The sequence below is a fragment of the Gastrolobium bilobum genome, unplaced genomic scaffold (genome assembly GCF_033153095.1).
Source record: "Gastrolobium bilobum isolate Gb01-03AN ecotype WA unplaced genomic scaffold, APGP_CSIRO_Gbil_v1 utg34743, whole genome shotgun sequence".
In the NCBI taxonomy this organism is placed as follows: Eukaryota; Viridiplantae; Streptophyta; class Magnoliopsida; order Fabales; family Fabaceae; genus Gastrolobium; species Gastrolobium bilobum.
In genome coordinates, this window is record NW_026897180.1 from 156,511 (window position 1) to 171,414 (window position 14,904).

Below are 14,904 nucleotides of genomic sequence, written 5' to 3' on the forward strand. Positions count from 1 at the left end.
TTCGACACTAACCCATACCCGAATAGGATTGAAAAAGGAATGGGAGTGGGAGTGAAAGTGAAAGTAGAAACTTATTCATATGTTTTGTTTGATTTGGACATGAATGGTATGATGACTGTTACATTTTTATGTTTGTCATATTATAATTTATAATGATGAACTTAATTTATAACTTTTTTGTCATGGGTTAACTAAGTTGGGCTTGAATCCATTTGGGCCAACTAATTTTTTGGGCCTAGTCTAATTTCTATCAATTATAAGGTTGATAATTTCTTTATAGGATTAGTTCTATCAAGGTCACTTATGTAATTTAGGCAATTTGTTTTATGATTTAAAACTTAAACTTAAAATATTTAATTTGCGATTATTTATGATTAGGATTTTTATCTTATTTCAATATAAAATATGGTTATATTATTCAGGTGTTTGTTTTATAACTCTAAGCTTTCCGTTCTACTTAATCATCTTCTTATACTAGATAACTATTTGCCTACAGATTTTTAGTTGAGTCACCTTTAGCCACTAATCCCATATTTCTACAAAGCCATCACCTAGAAGCATTTTCACCACTTTCTGACATCTTAGGTATGTATGTAGGATAGCTCAGAGCTGTGCCTTGATTAACTGTTTTACCTCAGCTTCTATGTAACATGTAGATTAGAATCAACCAGCATTTCTAACTTTTTTCTCTTCTAGAATTTTACCTTAGAACATTTCAGCTGTATGAAATTTAGACCTGACATGACATTTCAACTTAAACATGAAAGAAAGATGGTTTCGGGCACATGGGATCAATGCTCAACTATTCATGTCAACAAGTAACAAGGGAGAAGTTTATCAAATCACGATTGAAATCATGAATAACTAAGCTAATTTTTTAATCTTCAACCATAAATTGTATCAAATCATAAGATTGAGAGATACAATGAAAAATAACCTCATGTATATATAAATATATTGAGTTTATTGTTTTTCCTGTCGCATAAGGTAAAATTTTCTTCAGCAATTCCAAAATTGTGTCATTTTGAGGGTTGGAGGAACTAATAAAAGGTAATTTGGTAAAATTTATATAACAAAGAAATAACCAAAATTCTTAAAATATCCTTTATTAATTCTCGTAATCCCTAAAATGATATAGTTTTGAGGTTATTTGAGATAATTTTTATCTCATGTGACAGAATAAATATTTTTTCATATATATATATATATATATATATATATATATATATATATATATTGTTCAATAACCTCAAATATATTATTCAAGTTACGTACAATGGTCAATGTTATTATTTTAAACTATGAATAGATAAAAATAACTTAATCATAAATCTCACAAAAAAAAAAAATCATGGTTCATAAGTCATAATATAAAATGATTACATGAAACTTATGTTTAAAAAAATTAAAATAGAGTAATAATATAGCCAATAGTGTCAAGTAAATGTTAGGATACAGTATTTCATATATGGAATAGGCAAATAGAATGTATGGAGGGAGTGAATGACATTGTAAAACCCCTCTTTTACAAGAAATGAAACAAGGCAATTAAATAATCAAATAGAATGTATTCAGTTGCTTTTTTTAGTTCTTTTTCATTTAAAAATTTAAGCTTACGTGACTTTCCAATTCCTTTTACCATAATTGATAAAATAAAAGCAATAACATAAAAAAAATAAAATTAATGAGTTGTTACATCGTGAAATTTGTATGGATGATATGGAATCGAACTAATTCATGTATATAATGCATGATTCAAAATAACTTCAATTTATCACATCATATGAATTGCAAGCTTGCCAAATTATATCGAACATACTGATCTGGACCTACTATATAACAATCCTAATTCTCAAACTGTGAAATTGAGAATTAAGTGAGACAGTGTGTGAATTTTATGATTGTTAAGGAAATTCTAATAATTAAATCATGAAACTACCATGATAATGGATGTGAAGACACAATTCATGCTTAACAAGTCAATTAGGACCTAAAAAGAAGATAAGTTGTGTTTAGAGACAAAATACAAAAATTGTGTAATAGAGGTATTTTGGTAATTTTCTAAACTAGCTCTGAACTGAGTTCTGACAGTCTAGTTAAATTCTCTGATAAATTCTAAGGGTTATATATGTGTTTAATTAAATTAAATGATGCGTAGAATAATTTAAATAATTAGGTCAAAGATTGATTAATTAAAAAGTGAACTAGGTTACAAAGTAAGCTTTAACTTTACACCTAGGCTTAATCTTTGATCAAAGATGAATATCTTGCTTTGTTTGCTATTTGTGATATGTAATTATGTTATTGTATGATTGGTTGGTCAAAATTCAAGTGTATGATGTGTAAAGTGAAAACCAATGAGAATTAAGTTACTTTATACATGTAAAAAGTCAAAAATAGTGTGTTATCCTATCCGTGCAAGACCAATTCGGTTTTCACTCTTCTTGGATGTATTTCCATGCACAAAAATCTGATGGAGCAAGTAGGAGTCTTGTCTTTGAAGCTTGGTTAAAGCTGGATAAAATTATCTAAAGTTAAAAAGTGAAAAAGTAATGAAAATTTAACCATTAAGCCTTTAAATTTCAAACCACTTGTCATCTTTTCTTTCTTTCTTCAAGACACACAAAATATCATCTTCTTCTTCTCCTTCTTGGTTGTGGCATATGCTTGAGAGAACTTTTATTTCTAGCTATTATTTCAAGAAAGTTTCAACTTGAAAAAGATTCCTTGTGAGCTTGTGAGCAAAACCCCTAAAATCATACAACCTCTAGCCTTGTTTTGAGTGAGATATCTTCTCCTAAAGCCTTGATATAGCTGCTGTCCTCTTGGTGTTTGGATGAGTTTTTGCTTGGTTTTTATGTTGGAAAAGCTTAAGGTTACCTAAAAAAAGCTATACAAGGTAATTGCTAACAACTTTGTTGATTGGATGATGATTTATGAACATTTGTGTTTTTGTGTTCAACATGAATTTCTATGTATGTTGATGATGAATTTTGAAGTCGTTTTGTTTTGGAAATTGGTTGTTTAGTCTTGCAAATCAAAGATAACATCTAGAATTCTTGAAAAATTGCAAGACTCAAACCTAACCCTAACCTTTCAAATTCGGCCATGAATAGTAAATTAGAGTTTGATATGGTTTGATTAAGTGTACATGTTGGTTGATATGGTGTGATGATTAATTGATGATTATATGTTTAATAAATGGTTTATATGTTATGGAAAATGCATGCAAAGTGTTGATGTTTCAAGTTATAATTTTGGCTATGCATACTAAGTGTATGATAATGATGTGTTTATATATCAATGATGATGAAATTAGTGTTGAGATATTCAAGTGTGATGAATCCCACATTGGTTGGTAATGGGCTAAGTGAAGAACATATGAGTGGAAGGACCCATGAACCCATTGCCTTAAGTTTTTGGGTTGTCAAAGAAGACAAACGTAAAAGAGAGAGAGAGGTTCAGAGAAAAGGAAGAGAGAGAAACTGAATGTGCTTTTGTCATTGTATTTTAATGAATCAGTTATTGTACAACATATTGCTTTATATGGAAGTACACGTAAGCTGAAAGGCAATAACCTATTTACAAGACTATCCTTACTGAATAATAAAAGTCTATTTACTAAAGTATCCCTACTACAACGAGTGTTACTTTTATACTCTAATAGGCCCCCTCAAACTCAGGGTGGATGAAGCAGAAGCTGTGAGTCAACCACCGTGAGTTTGTCCCTCAAAAAAGAAAAACGAGAGGCAGAGAGGCTCTTTGTGAGAGTGTCAGCTATCTTATCCATGGCAGGGACATGACAGACACGGATTTCATGAGCTGGGACACGCTCTCTGACAAAGAAGATGTCTAATTCCATGTGCTTGGTTCTGGCATGAAGGACAGGATTGTGTGATACAGAAACTGTACTCAAGTTGTCACAGAAAATGAGGGGAGTAGTAAATTGAACATGTAGTTCCTGAAGCAAGGATTTAAGCCAAAGAACCTCAGCAGTAGCCAGAGCCAGGCTACGATATTCTGCCTCAGTACTAGAACGAGAAATCAGAGTTTGTTTCTTGGACCACCAAGAGACCACGTTAGAGCCAAAAAATACACAAGCTCCTGAAGTAGATCGGTGATCATCTGGATCTTCAGCCCAGTCAGCATCACAGAATGCTGTGACAGAGAAGAGGTGACTGGGATGGCATGGTTGAAGAAGCATTCCATGATGAAGAGTCCCTCTAAGATACCTTAAAATGTGCTTAACAGCACTCCAATGTTCATCAAGAGGTTCAGCCATGAATTGACATGCTTTATTCACAGCATAGCTGATTTCTGGACGAGTAAGGGTGGTATATTGCAAAGCTTCAACTATGGAACGATAGAATGAAGGGTCTGAATAATAATGAGATCCATATTTTGAGAGTTTGCAACCAGATGGAAGAGGAGTAGAGATTCCTTTAGCTTCTGCCGTGTTAGCTCTAATAAGTAGATCCCTGATGTACTTTGATTGAGACAAGATGAGAGCTCTAGAAGAGGTTTTCTATACTTGAATGCCAAGGAAAAAATCCAAATCTCCAAGATCTTTGAGTGCAAATATTGTATGCAGCTGCTATACCAAGGACTGAATGATAGTTGAATCACTACCAGAGATGATTATATCATCTACGTAGACCAAAAGAAATACACAATGAGCAGATCTTCGGTATATGAACAGTGACGGATCACATCTGCTAGCTGTGAACCCAAACTGCAGTAATGAGCTTTTAAGCTTGTCAAACCAAGCCCTTGGGGCCTGTTTTAAACCATAAAGTGCCTTGTGAAGCCTGCAAACAAGAGATTTGTTAGATACCTCAAAACTAGGAGGTTGCTTCATGTATACCTCTTCCTCAAGAGTGCCATTGAGGAAGGCATTATTAACATCCAGCTGTTTGAGTTTCTAACCAAAAGAAATAGCAATGGTGAGGATTGTTCGAATAGTGATGGGTTTCACAACTGGTGAGAATGTTTCAGTGTAATCAAAGCCAGCTTGTTGATGAAAAAGCCTTTGGCCACCAATCTGGCCTTGTATATATTAATGGAGCCATCTGCATTCTCCTTTACCCGAAAGACCCACTTACACCCAATTGCTTTTCTATGTGGAGGAAGGGAAACTAAGGTCCAAGTGCCATTAACTTGGAGGGCATTGAACTCATATTGCATAGCAGAGAACCAAGCAGGATTGGTTAATGCCTGTTTAATGGTGGTGGGTTCAAGGGAATTGTGCAGTATTTGAGGTAAATGAGAAGTTTTGGAGCGGGTAGTGATAGAATAGGTTGGAGAAGAATGAAAGGACCAGAAGGGATATATTCAGAACCAGAATCAGAGGGAGAAGAAGATAAGGATGTAGGACTAAGAGAAATATTGTTGGGAGAGACAAAGGAAGAACCTGAGCTTGACAATTGAGAAAGTGCAGGACTGGTGGAGGGACTTGAAGGTGCAGTAGCACTGGAAGAGGATGAGCTGGATACTGGAAGAGGAGAGTTGTGTTGTGGTATAGGTGAGTCACTACCAGAGCCTGATGAGATTGTTGCTGAACTAGATGAGGCATCAGCTGAGCTTGACAATTGAGAAAGTGCAGGACAAGGAATAAGAGATGTTGGTGACACTAAGGGGATTAAATTGGAAAATGGTGGGTAAGTAGTGTTTGGAGTGGTTGTGGGACTCAAATTAAACAAGGAAGGATATGGGAATTTAGACTCATTGAAAAGAACATCTTTTGAAATAAAAAGTCTCCCAGAAGAATTAAGGCATTTGTATCCCCTATGATTAGGTGAATAACCCAAAAAGATGCATTCGCTGCTTCTAAAATCCAATTTGTGACTGTTATAGGGTCTTAGAAAAAGGAAGCATGCACAACCAAACACCTTGAAGGAATTATATTGTGGTACGGTTTTGTGAAGATTGGTAAAAGGAACCTCAAACTTTAAGGCAGCAGTAGGAAGGTAGTCGACGAGATAAACTGCAGCAATAAAGGCATGATCCCAAAATTTTATGGGTAAAGATGCATTTGCCAGTAATGTGAGACTTGTCTCTACAATGTGCCTATGTTTTCATTCAACCACTCCATTTTGGTGATGGGTGTGAGGACAGGATATTCTATGAGTTATACCAAGTTGTTTTAGGTGTTGATGAAAGGGACGAAACTCTCCTCCCCAGTCAGTTTGAAGGGCTTTAATAGAGGACTGAAACTGATTTGAAACCAGAGCTTGAAATTGAGTGAAAATTGTTAAAGCTTCTGACTTCTGTTTTAAAGGATAAATCCATGTGTATCGAGAATGAGCATCTACAAAGGATATATAATAGGTAAATCCCATGGTGGATTTAACAGGGGCAGGACCCCAGAGGTCACTAAACACCAAGTCAAAAGGATTTTTATGAATTTTGGTTGAAGGAGTTGAATGTAATCTGTGAATTTTACCCAGGCACCAAGCTGAACATAACTCAATATCAGTTTTATTAGGAATGGGAATATTACAAGACTTTAGAATAGAAGCAATAGCCTCAGTATGAGGATGTCCTAAGCGATAATGCCAAAGAGAGTACATGTATTTGGATCCTACAACTTTCTCATAACTAAAAACAGAATTTGTACTACATTTTGTGGTTACATCAGAACAGGTATTACTAGAACTAGTACTCAGAGAAATTGAGTTACAAGAAACAGAATTGGGAACACATTTCTGACTTGAGTGGTGAGTAAGGTTGACTCCATGAAAACTATATAGACCATCTGAGCCCAAGGTGCCCTCCAATAGCACTTCATGAGATCCCTGTGATTTCACACAAGTGAGAGGATGAAATTCAAAATATACACCATTATCTCTGGCAAACTGACTCACACTGATTAAATTTTTGGTGATGGAGGGAACAAGAAGTAAGTTGTGAAGATGTAAACGTGTGTGTGTGTGTGAAGTGGAGAGGCAAAGGAAGAATAACCAGTGGCTTTAACTTGCAGACCTTGTCCATTCCCTATGTAAACCTGATCAACACCAGACAATTGTGTGCTCTGCAATAGATTCTGGGGATTGGCAGTGACATGATGAGAAGCTCTTGAATCTGGATACAACTCAATGGCTTGAACGTTTGATGGAGTAGGAAGAATTCCTCGTCTTGGAGTCTGTAAAGCAACATTGCAGTGCTATTGAGCAGCAGTGTGAGGTTGATTTGTGGTGAGCAGGGCTTGTGGTCCTATAACATTTGCTGGAGATCTGATATACTGATATGATCTTTGAAAGGAAGGTTGAACTGGTGTGAAGTATTGAGGAGCTTCAGGTTGAGGAAGTTCCGGCACAAAATTCTCATCAAATCTACGCCAACAAGTTTGAACTCTATGTCCAAACTTATAACAGAGTTGGCATTGGATCTTGCTGTGACCACGAGCTCTTCCTCCTCTATTGTTTCGACCATATGATCTCCCCCTGCCTCTTCCAACACTACTCTGAGAACCGTAAGGCTTTTGATTGTTTGTATTCAGCTCTTGATTCTGCTGTAGGACATCAAAAGGAGGTCTGTTAGATCTAGATCCTCCATATCCAGTAGTCTGCTCAACAGACATTTTCTGGACAACATTTATAGTCATTGAATCTGAAAGGAGAGTTTCGTTTTGTCTTGAAAGCATCATTTCGTGTGACATGAGTTCAACTCTCAAGTCAGTGAGAGAATAAGGATTTTCACGCGCTCTGACTGAGGTCACGAAGGCATTGAACTCTGAAGGAAGACCATCCAGTGTGATCTCAGTTTGTTCTTCAGCTGAAATAGGACTTTTGATGGCCTTCAGTTCATCACAAAGTGATTTGAGACGTCTAAGGTATTCTGCAACAAGTCTTCCACCTTTTTTGATGGTGCGAAGTTCAGATCTGAGCTGGTGAGCCTTGGATTTCATCATTCCTTTAAAAAATCTATGGATCTGCTCCCATGCTTCATGTGCATGACTAACACCAAGTATTTCATTCAATATTTCTTCTGAAATAGTAGAGAGAATCCACGAGAGAAGCATCTGATCTTGTTGTAACCATTCAATATACAAAGGATTAACAGCTTCATCAACACGATCTTGCTCAGATCTGTACTGAGACGGAGTTTTAGGGTTAACTAGAAAGTGATGAAGTTGATGAGAGATGATTACAGGTTCTACAACCTGATTCCAGAGGAGAAAATTTCTTTCTGTTAGTTTAACAGAAACTCGATGATTGAACAGCGACGGAGAAGAAGAAGACGAAGCAGAACGTTTCTCCATTGTCGCGTTTTCAGCTGAAGTTGCGTTCTCAGTTGGAGACATAGATGCTGAAGCGGAAGACATGGCTAATCGATTTGTATCAGGCTCTCAGAGAGAGAGAAGGCTCTTGATACAATCAAAGAAGACAAATGTAAAAGAGAGAGAGAGGTTCAGAGAAAAGGAAGAGAGAGAAACTAATGTGCTTTTGTCATTGTATTTTAATGAATCAGTTACTGTACAACATATTGCTTTATATGGAAGTACACGTAAGCTGAAAGGCAATAACCTATTTACAAGACTATCCTTACTGAATAATAAAAGTCTATTTACTAAAGTATCCCTACTACAACAAGTGTTACTTTTATACTCTAATAGGTTGAGATGTGGTGTCGGACCCACTTGCTACGGTTGATGTAGCTTAGCTCATTGGTAGTGGTCCCCGCCACGGGCTCCTCCCTGAACCCGCCTAACTGTGGTATCAAAGCCTAGTTCGTTGCTGCAAACGAATGGGGTTAGAAATCTGATATCGAATTTTCAAAAACTGTTTTTGAAATCTTCATCTTTCTGAACAAGATTCTTTAAAAATTTATTCTTTATGAAAGGAATAAATTTTGTGAATATGTGAAAAGAGACATCACTTTCTGGAGATAAAGTGGCGGCCAAAAGAGTCTTGGGTATAGAAAAGAGACCCACTTGCGTTTAAATTTCAAATTTATGATTTTTGAAATTATGCATGCAGTTTGTTATAGAAATTCGAATTTAAAAAAAAAACTTAAAATTTAAAATTTGAATTTCAAAGGTTCAAAGTTGTTATTCGGAATTATGAATTCTGTTTACTTTTTGAATTTTGAAAATTGAAATTTGAATTTTAAATTTTGAATTTTTGAATTTGCGACTAGTATGCATGTTTATAGTAAACGCGATCATTCCTCGACTAGTATGCATGTTTAAACAAACCGTTTAAAAGAAAAACTATATGATAGTTATTATAATATGCATGCAAGATAAAGGAAAAGGAATAACTAATGATGAGACTAAAATGAACCCTCAAGTAAAATTATCTAGCATGTTTTGATTGCCTTCCATCATCGATGACATTCAAATCCCTTCTACATAATAGTGCTCTCTAGCTCAGCTAAGACCTATCATTTAGTCGGGTAAGGTGGCATTTGAAGTGTATGACACTTAGGATGATGGTTTGTGCTAAACTAGATACATAAATTGTAAGCTCAGCCAGGTCTATGCATCTAGGGCAATGGGCCAGGTTGTTATATAGTGATGTAACACTAAGTGACAAAGAGTTATCAACCCGATGATCTAAGAGAAGATATAGAGATATTGTTGATAAGATCAACCCACTAGATAAGTTAGTTTTGCAGGCTCAGCCGGAGACTAATGGACCTAGTCGTTCTCTTAGCCCACTAAGGATGTCCTTGTGAAAGATAACCCTAAATCAATCACCGAGGGTCATTGATTTTAGATAAAATAGTGGGAGGGCCATATACGTTTAAAAGTCTCTGTATTTGGTTATTATCATGAAATACTTATGTAAGTTTATCTTTGTTTTCAGAAATTGAGTTATGGCCAGAAATTTGAATTTACGCTCTATTTTGGATGCTAACAAGTTAATTGGACCAAACTTCACGGATTGGTATGGCGGTTGGACCGCACATCCTCAAGATGATTGGGCTGATAGAGAAGCTTGCTTCTCTGGGCTTTATCATGGACCATGAGCTAAGTGTTGATTTAGTCTTGCAATCCTTACCACCTTCATATAATGGCTTTGTGGTCAACTACCATATGCATAAGGTGGAGACAACACTCCCAGAGTTGTTGAACCTCTTGACCACTACTGAGGTTGCTGTTAAAAGGAACAGGACCCAAGCTCTTCTGATTGGCGGGCCTAACAAGACCAAGGGTAAGGGCAAGTCTGTAGACTCAGACAAGCTCAAGCACAGAGGTCAGCCCAAGAAGAAGAAGGGCAAGGGCAAGGGGAAAGGAAAGGAGAAATCCAAGGACAAGGCTAAAGATGTATGCTTCCAATGTCAGAAGGAAGGACATTGGAAGAGGAACTACCCATTATTCCTTGCGAGCCTCAAAAGAAAGAAGCATGATGATGCTTCAGCCTCTGGTATGTTCACTATAGAAATTAATTTTTCAAGTGTTGATTCAGCTTCATGGGTATTGGATACTGGCTGTGGATCTCACATCTGTAATTTGTTACAGGTACTAAATAGTCCTAGGAAACTGGAGAAGAATGGGGTCAATCTCCGCGTCAGGAATGGAGCAAGAGTTGCTACACTAGCCATTGGGGATGTGGATCTTATGTTGCCTACGGTCCTTTCTTTACATTTGAATAATTGTTTCTATAGTCCGTCTATTTTTCGAAACATTATTTCTATTTCTAGTTTGGAACAATCTGGTTTTCACTTTGTAATAAAAGATGACAAGTTTTCCATCATTATGAATGATCTTGTTTATGCTTGCGCATCTAGAGTGAATGTATTGTATGTTTTGGATTTAAATACAGATAGTGACATTCTTAGTATTCAAACTAAGAAGCTTGAATTAGGTAATCGATCCTATCTTTGGCATTGTAGATTGGGACACATTAATGAGACAAGACTGTCTAGACTCAATCATGATGGTTATCTGGATTCCATGGATTTTGAATCCTATAGGCCTTGTGAGTCTTGTTTGGCTGGTAAAATGATAAGGACCAAGGTCGAGAAACTTGCGAGTCATAGAGCCAATGAGTTACTAGAACTCATTCATTCTGATGTTTGTGGGCCCTTATCTACTCAGGCTAGACGAGGATACTGCTACTTCATTACCTTTACTGATGATAAGTCTAGATACGGATATATGTATCTTATGAGACACAAATCTGAGGCCTTTGAAAAGTTCAAAGAGTTTAGGAATGAAGTGGAGAAACAACTTGGCAAGATGATTAAGACACTTCGATCTGATCGGGGTGGCGAATATCTGAGTCAGGAGTTTCAGGATTATCTAAGAGAGAATGAGATTCTCTCACAGTTGACGACTCTTTATACACCACATCAGAATGGTGTGTCAGAGAGGAAGAACCAAACCTTATTAGACATGGTACGGTCTATGATGAGTGGTACGAAGCTCTCGCTCTGCATAAAGCGCTACACCTTCTTAATAGGGTTCAGTCGAAATCTGTTCTGACTACTTCGTATCAGATATAGAGGGGCCGGAAACCCAACTTGAGTTATCTCAAGGTATGGGGTTGTCCAGCTTATGTCAAGACCCTAGCACCTGAAAAGTTAGAAGCTAGGAGCACCTTATGCTACTTTGTAGGATATCCCAAAGAAACTAAGGGATACTACTTTTACTACCCTGAGGACCAAAGATTCATTGTGTCCAAGAATGCTACTTTTCTTAAGGAAGACCTTTTTTCTCAAGAAGATAGTGGGAGTAAGGTAGAACTTGAAGAAATTCAAGACCTACAAGAATAGATAGGGGAACCCGAGTCTATTGATCAGGCGATGCCTCAACTAGAGGCAGTAGACACCCAGCAGTAGGGTTAGTCATCCACCTGAGAGGTACAATTTTTTGATTGAGAATCAGCAGACCGTTGAGGATGACGACCCTGCTTCCTACACTGAGGCAGTCAAGGATGTTGACTCCTCAAAATGGCAAGAAGCCATGGAATCCGAAATAGATTTGATGCATCAGAACAAGGTATGGACCTTGGTTCCACCACCTGAGGGAATAGTTCCTATTAGGTGCAAGTGGGTTTTCAAAAGGAAGACTGATGCTGATGGCAACATCCAAACCTATAAAGCTAGGTTGGTTGCGAAGGGTTACCGTCAAAGACAAGGAATTGACTTTGAGGAAACCTTCTCACATGTTGCCATGATCAAATCTATTAGGATCATGCTAGCGATAGCCGCATATTATGATTATAAAGTTTGACAAATGGATATCAAAACCGCCTTCTTGAATGGGTTCTTGAAGGAGGAAGTGTATATGACACAACCTGAAGGTTTTGAATCCAAGAGCCAAGAGCATATGGTATGCAAACTTAAAAAGTCAATATATGGGCATAAGCAAGCTTCCAGGAGCTGGAATCTTTGTTTTGATGAAGTCGTTAAGGATAATAGTTTTATCAAGAATGAGAATGAACCATGTGTCTATAAGAAGGTTAGTGAGAGTGTTGTTGTTTTCCTTGTGCTATATGTAGATGACATATTGCTCATTGGAAATGACATTCCCATGTTACAGTCCACAAAGGTTTGGTTGTCTGAGAACTTCACCATGAAGGATATGGAAGAAGAAACCTATATACTAGGTATTAAGATCTATAGAGATAGATCCAAGAGGTTGCTGGGATTATCTCAATCCACGTACATAGACAAGATGCTAAAGAGGTTTAGCATGGATGGGTCAAAAAAGGGTTTTCTTCCTGTCGGTCATGGCATTCATCTCTCTAAGGCTATGTGTCCTAAGACACCTGCCGAAAGGGAACGCATGGAGAGGATTCCATATGCATCAGCAATTGGACCCATCATGTACGCTATGCTATGTACTAGACCAGACGTCTCTTATGCTTTAAGCATTACGAGCCGATACCAGTCTGACCCTGGAGAAAGTCATTGGACAGCCGTGAAGACAATCCTTAAGTACTTGAGAAGGACTAAGGATTTGTTTATGGTTTATGGTGGCAGTAATGAGCTGAAAGTGAAGGGGTTAACTGATGCTAGCTTCCAGAGTGATAAAGACGACTATAAATCTCAGTCAGGCTTTATCTACACCTTAAATGGTGGAGCAATTTCTTGAAAGAGTTCCAAGCAAGAGACCACGACAGACTTTACTACGTAGGCAGAATACATAGCGGCTTCAGAAACGGCTAAGGAGGCAGTCTGGATCAAGAAGTTCGTTGTAGAACTTGGAGTGGTTCCGACCATTGTTGATCCAATACCTTTGTATTGTGACAACACTGGTGCTATAGCCCAGGGCAAGGAACCCCGGTCTCATCAAAGGTCCAAGCATGTGCTCCGTAAGTATCACCTCATCCGAGAGATTATTGAAAGACTGGAGGTAAAGATGGACTACGTCCCCACTGATGATAATTTGGTCGATTCGTTGACGAAGGGTCTCTATCAGAGAAAATATGATAGTCATTATGAGTCTTTAGGTTTGACACGTCAATCTGATTGGCTCTAGGCCAAGTGGGAGATTGTTAGTATATAGGTGTCCTAGAGACAATCTGTTTTATCAGATAAACACCTTTTTCTATTTAGTATTTCATGATTAATAAATTTGAGCAAACTTTATCTTTATCATATTTATGTCTCGCCAATATTTTATTGTTAATATGCGTTTAAAGATAAAGACCATAGGAATAGAACGAGTGTTCACTCGGGGATCTATGATAGGGATCATGATCATGAGGACTCGAGGACGCTGAATGTCTATTACCTAAAATCTATTCCTGGTCTTGAATCACCAAGAAAGGGTATTGGTGATCTCAACAAGACTAGTACGACATCATCTACTTGTATGGAGATACAAGGTAGGTACCTCATGGAATGCAGGCATGGTGATGCCTTAGCTGATGTCGTGGGTGGATCTGTTGGAGAAAAGATAGCACTGAACTGACCCGCCTAGAGACTCCACAAGGATTCATTATGGAGAGTATCATTGGATTTGTAAAGTGTCTCACCATTTGGTAGTGCGGATCGAATACTATGTCCTAGAGTTATACTTTGACTGTACAACTCTATCCGCCTGAAAATGGGGAGAACAGTGTACTCTTGGGTATAACTCGAATACATGAGTATAGATGGACATGCCGAAAGGACTCACAATCCCCTATAAGGGATTAGTCATTCACAAAGACCGGTAGGGTTTGGATGACTTCTAGTTGACTCGGGAATCTATGCATAGTACGAGATCATGAAGAGTCATGATCTGTCTTAGAGTCAATAGAAGAAGATTCCTAGTTCTTGTGAAATATTATATTTAGTCAATAAAGAGAGATGATACGCTATCCTTGCTCTCGACTAAATATGAATGATGATGTGAGGGATAATGTTGGCACAGTATCCAAATCAGAAAGGTAGATCATTTGATCAACTCAATTAGTTCTGGGGCTACAGAGCATTGCTAGTGTATCATGTAGTCATTAAATGGATTGGATCTTTTAAAGGAGTTTAACTGGTCCAAGTTTATTTATGTCAGTAACTAATTGGGCCTAATGGGTCACACACAAAGGTTATTCCTTATTGCAAGTTATAGCAAGTTTGGGCCAATAATGAGTTATTGGGCTTTGTCAAGACTATGAGTCAAGTTGGGTTGGAGTAGGGGTTCCAAGCCCACTTGATGCATGCGCCCTTTTGGGTCGTTAGTAGTAAAAAAAATTTCTCAACTAATGGGTCCAAATATGATGGTAGGCCAAAGAGGCCTTGAGGCATGAATCCTAGTAAGTCAAAGATTTGACTAGACCAAAACAAGGTTTGGGCAAATTTGAATTTTGAATTTTGAAATTTTAAATTTTAAATTTTGAATTTGAATTACAAACTGGGATAAGATTGAATTTATATTTGAGTTTAAATTTCAAATTGGAATTTGAAATTTAAATTCTATGAGGTTAGGTTGTTGAAGATAATTTAAATAATCTTAGGATAATTTAAATT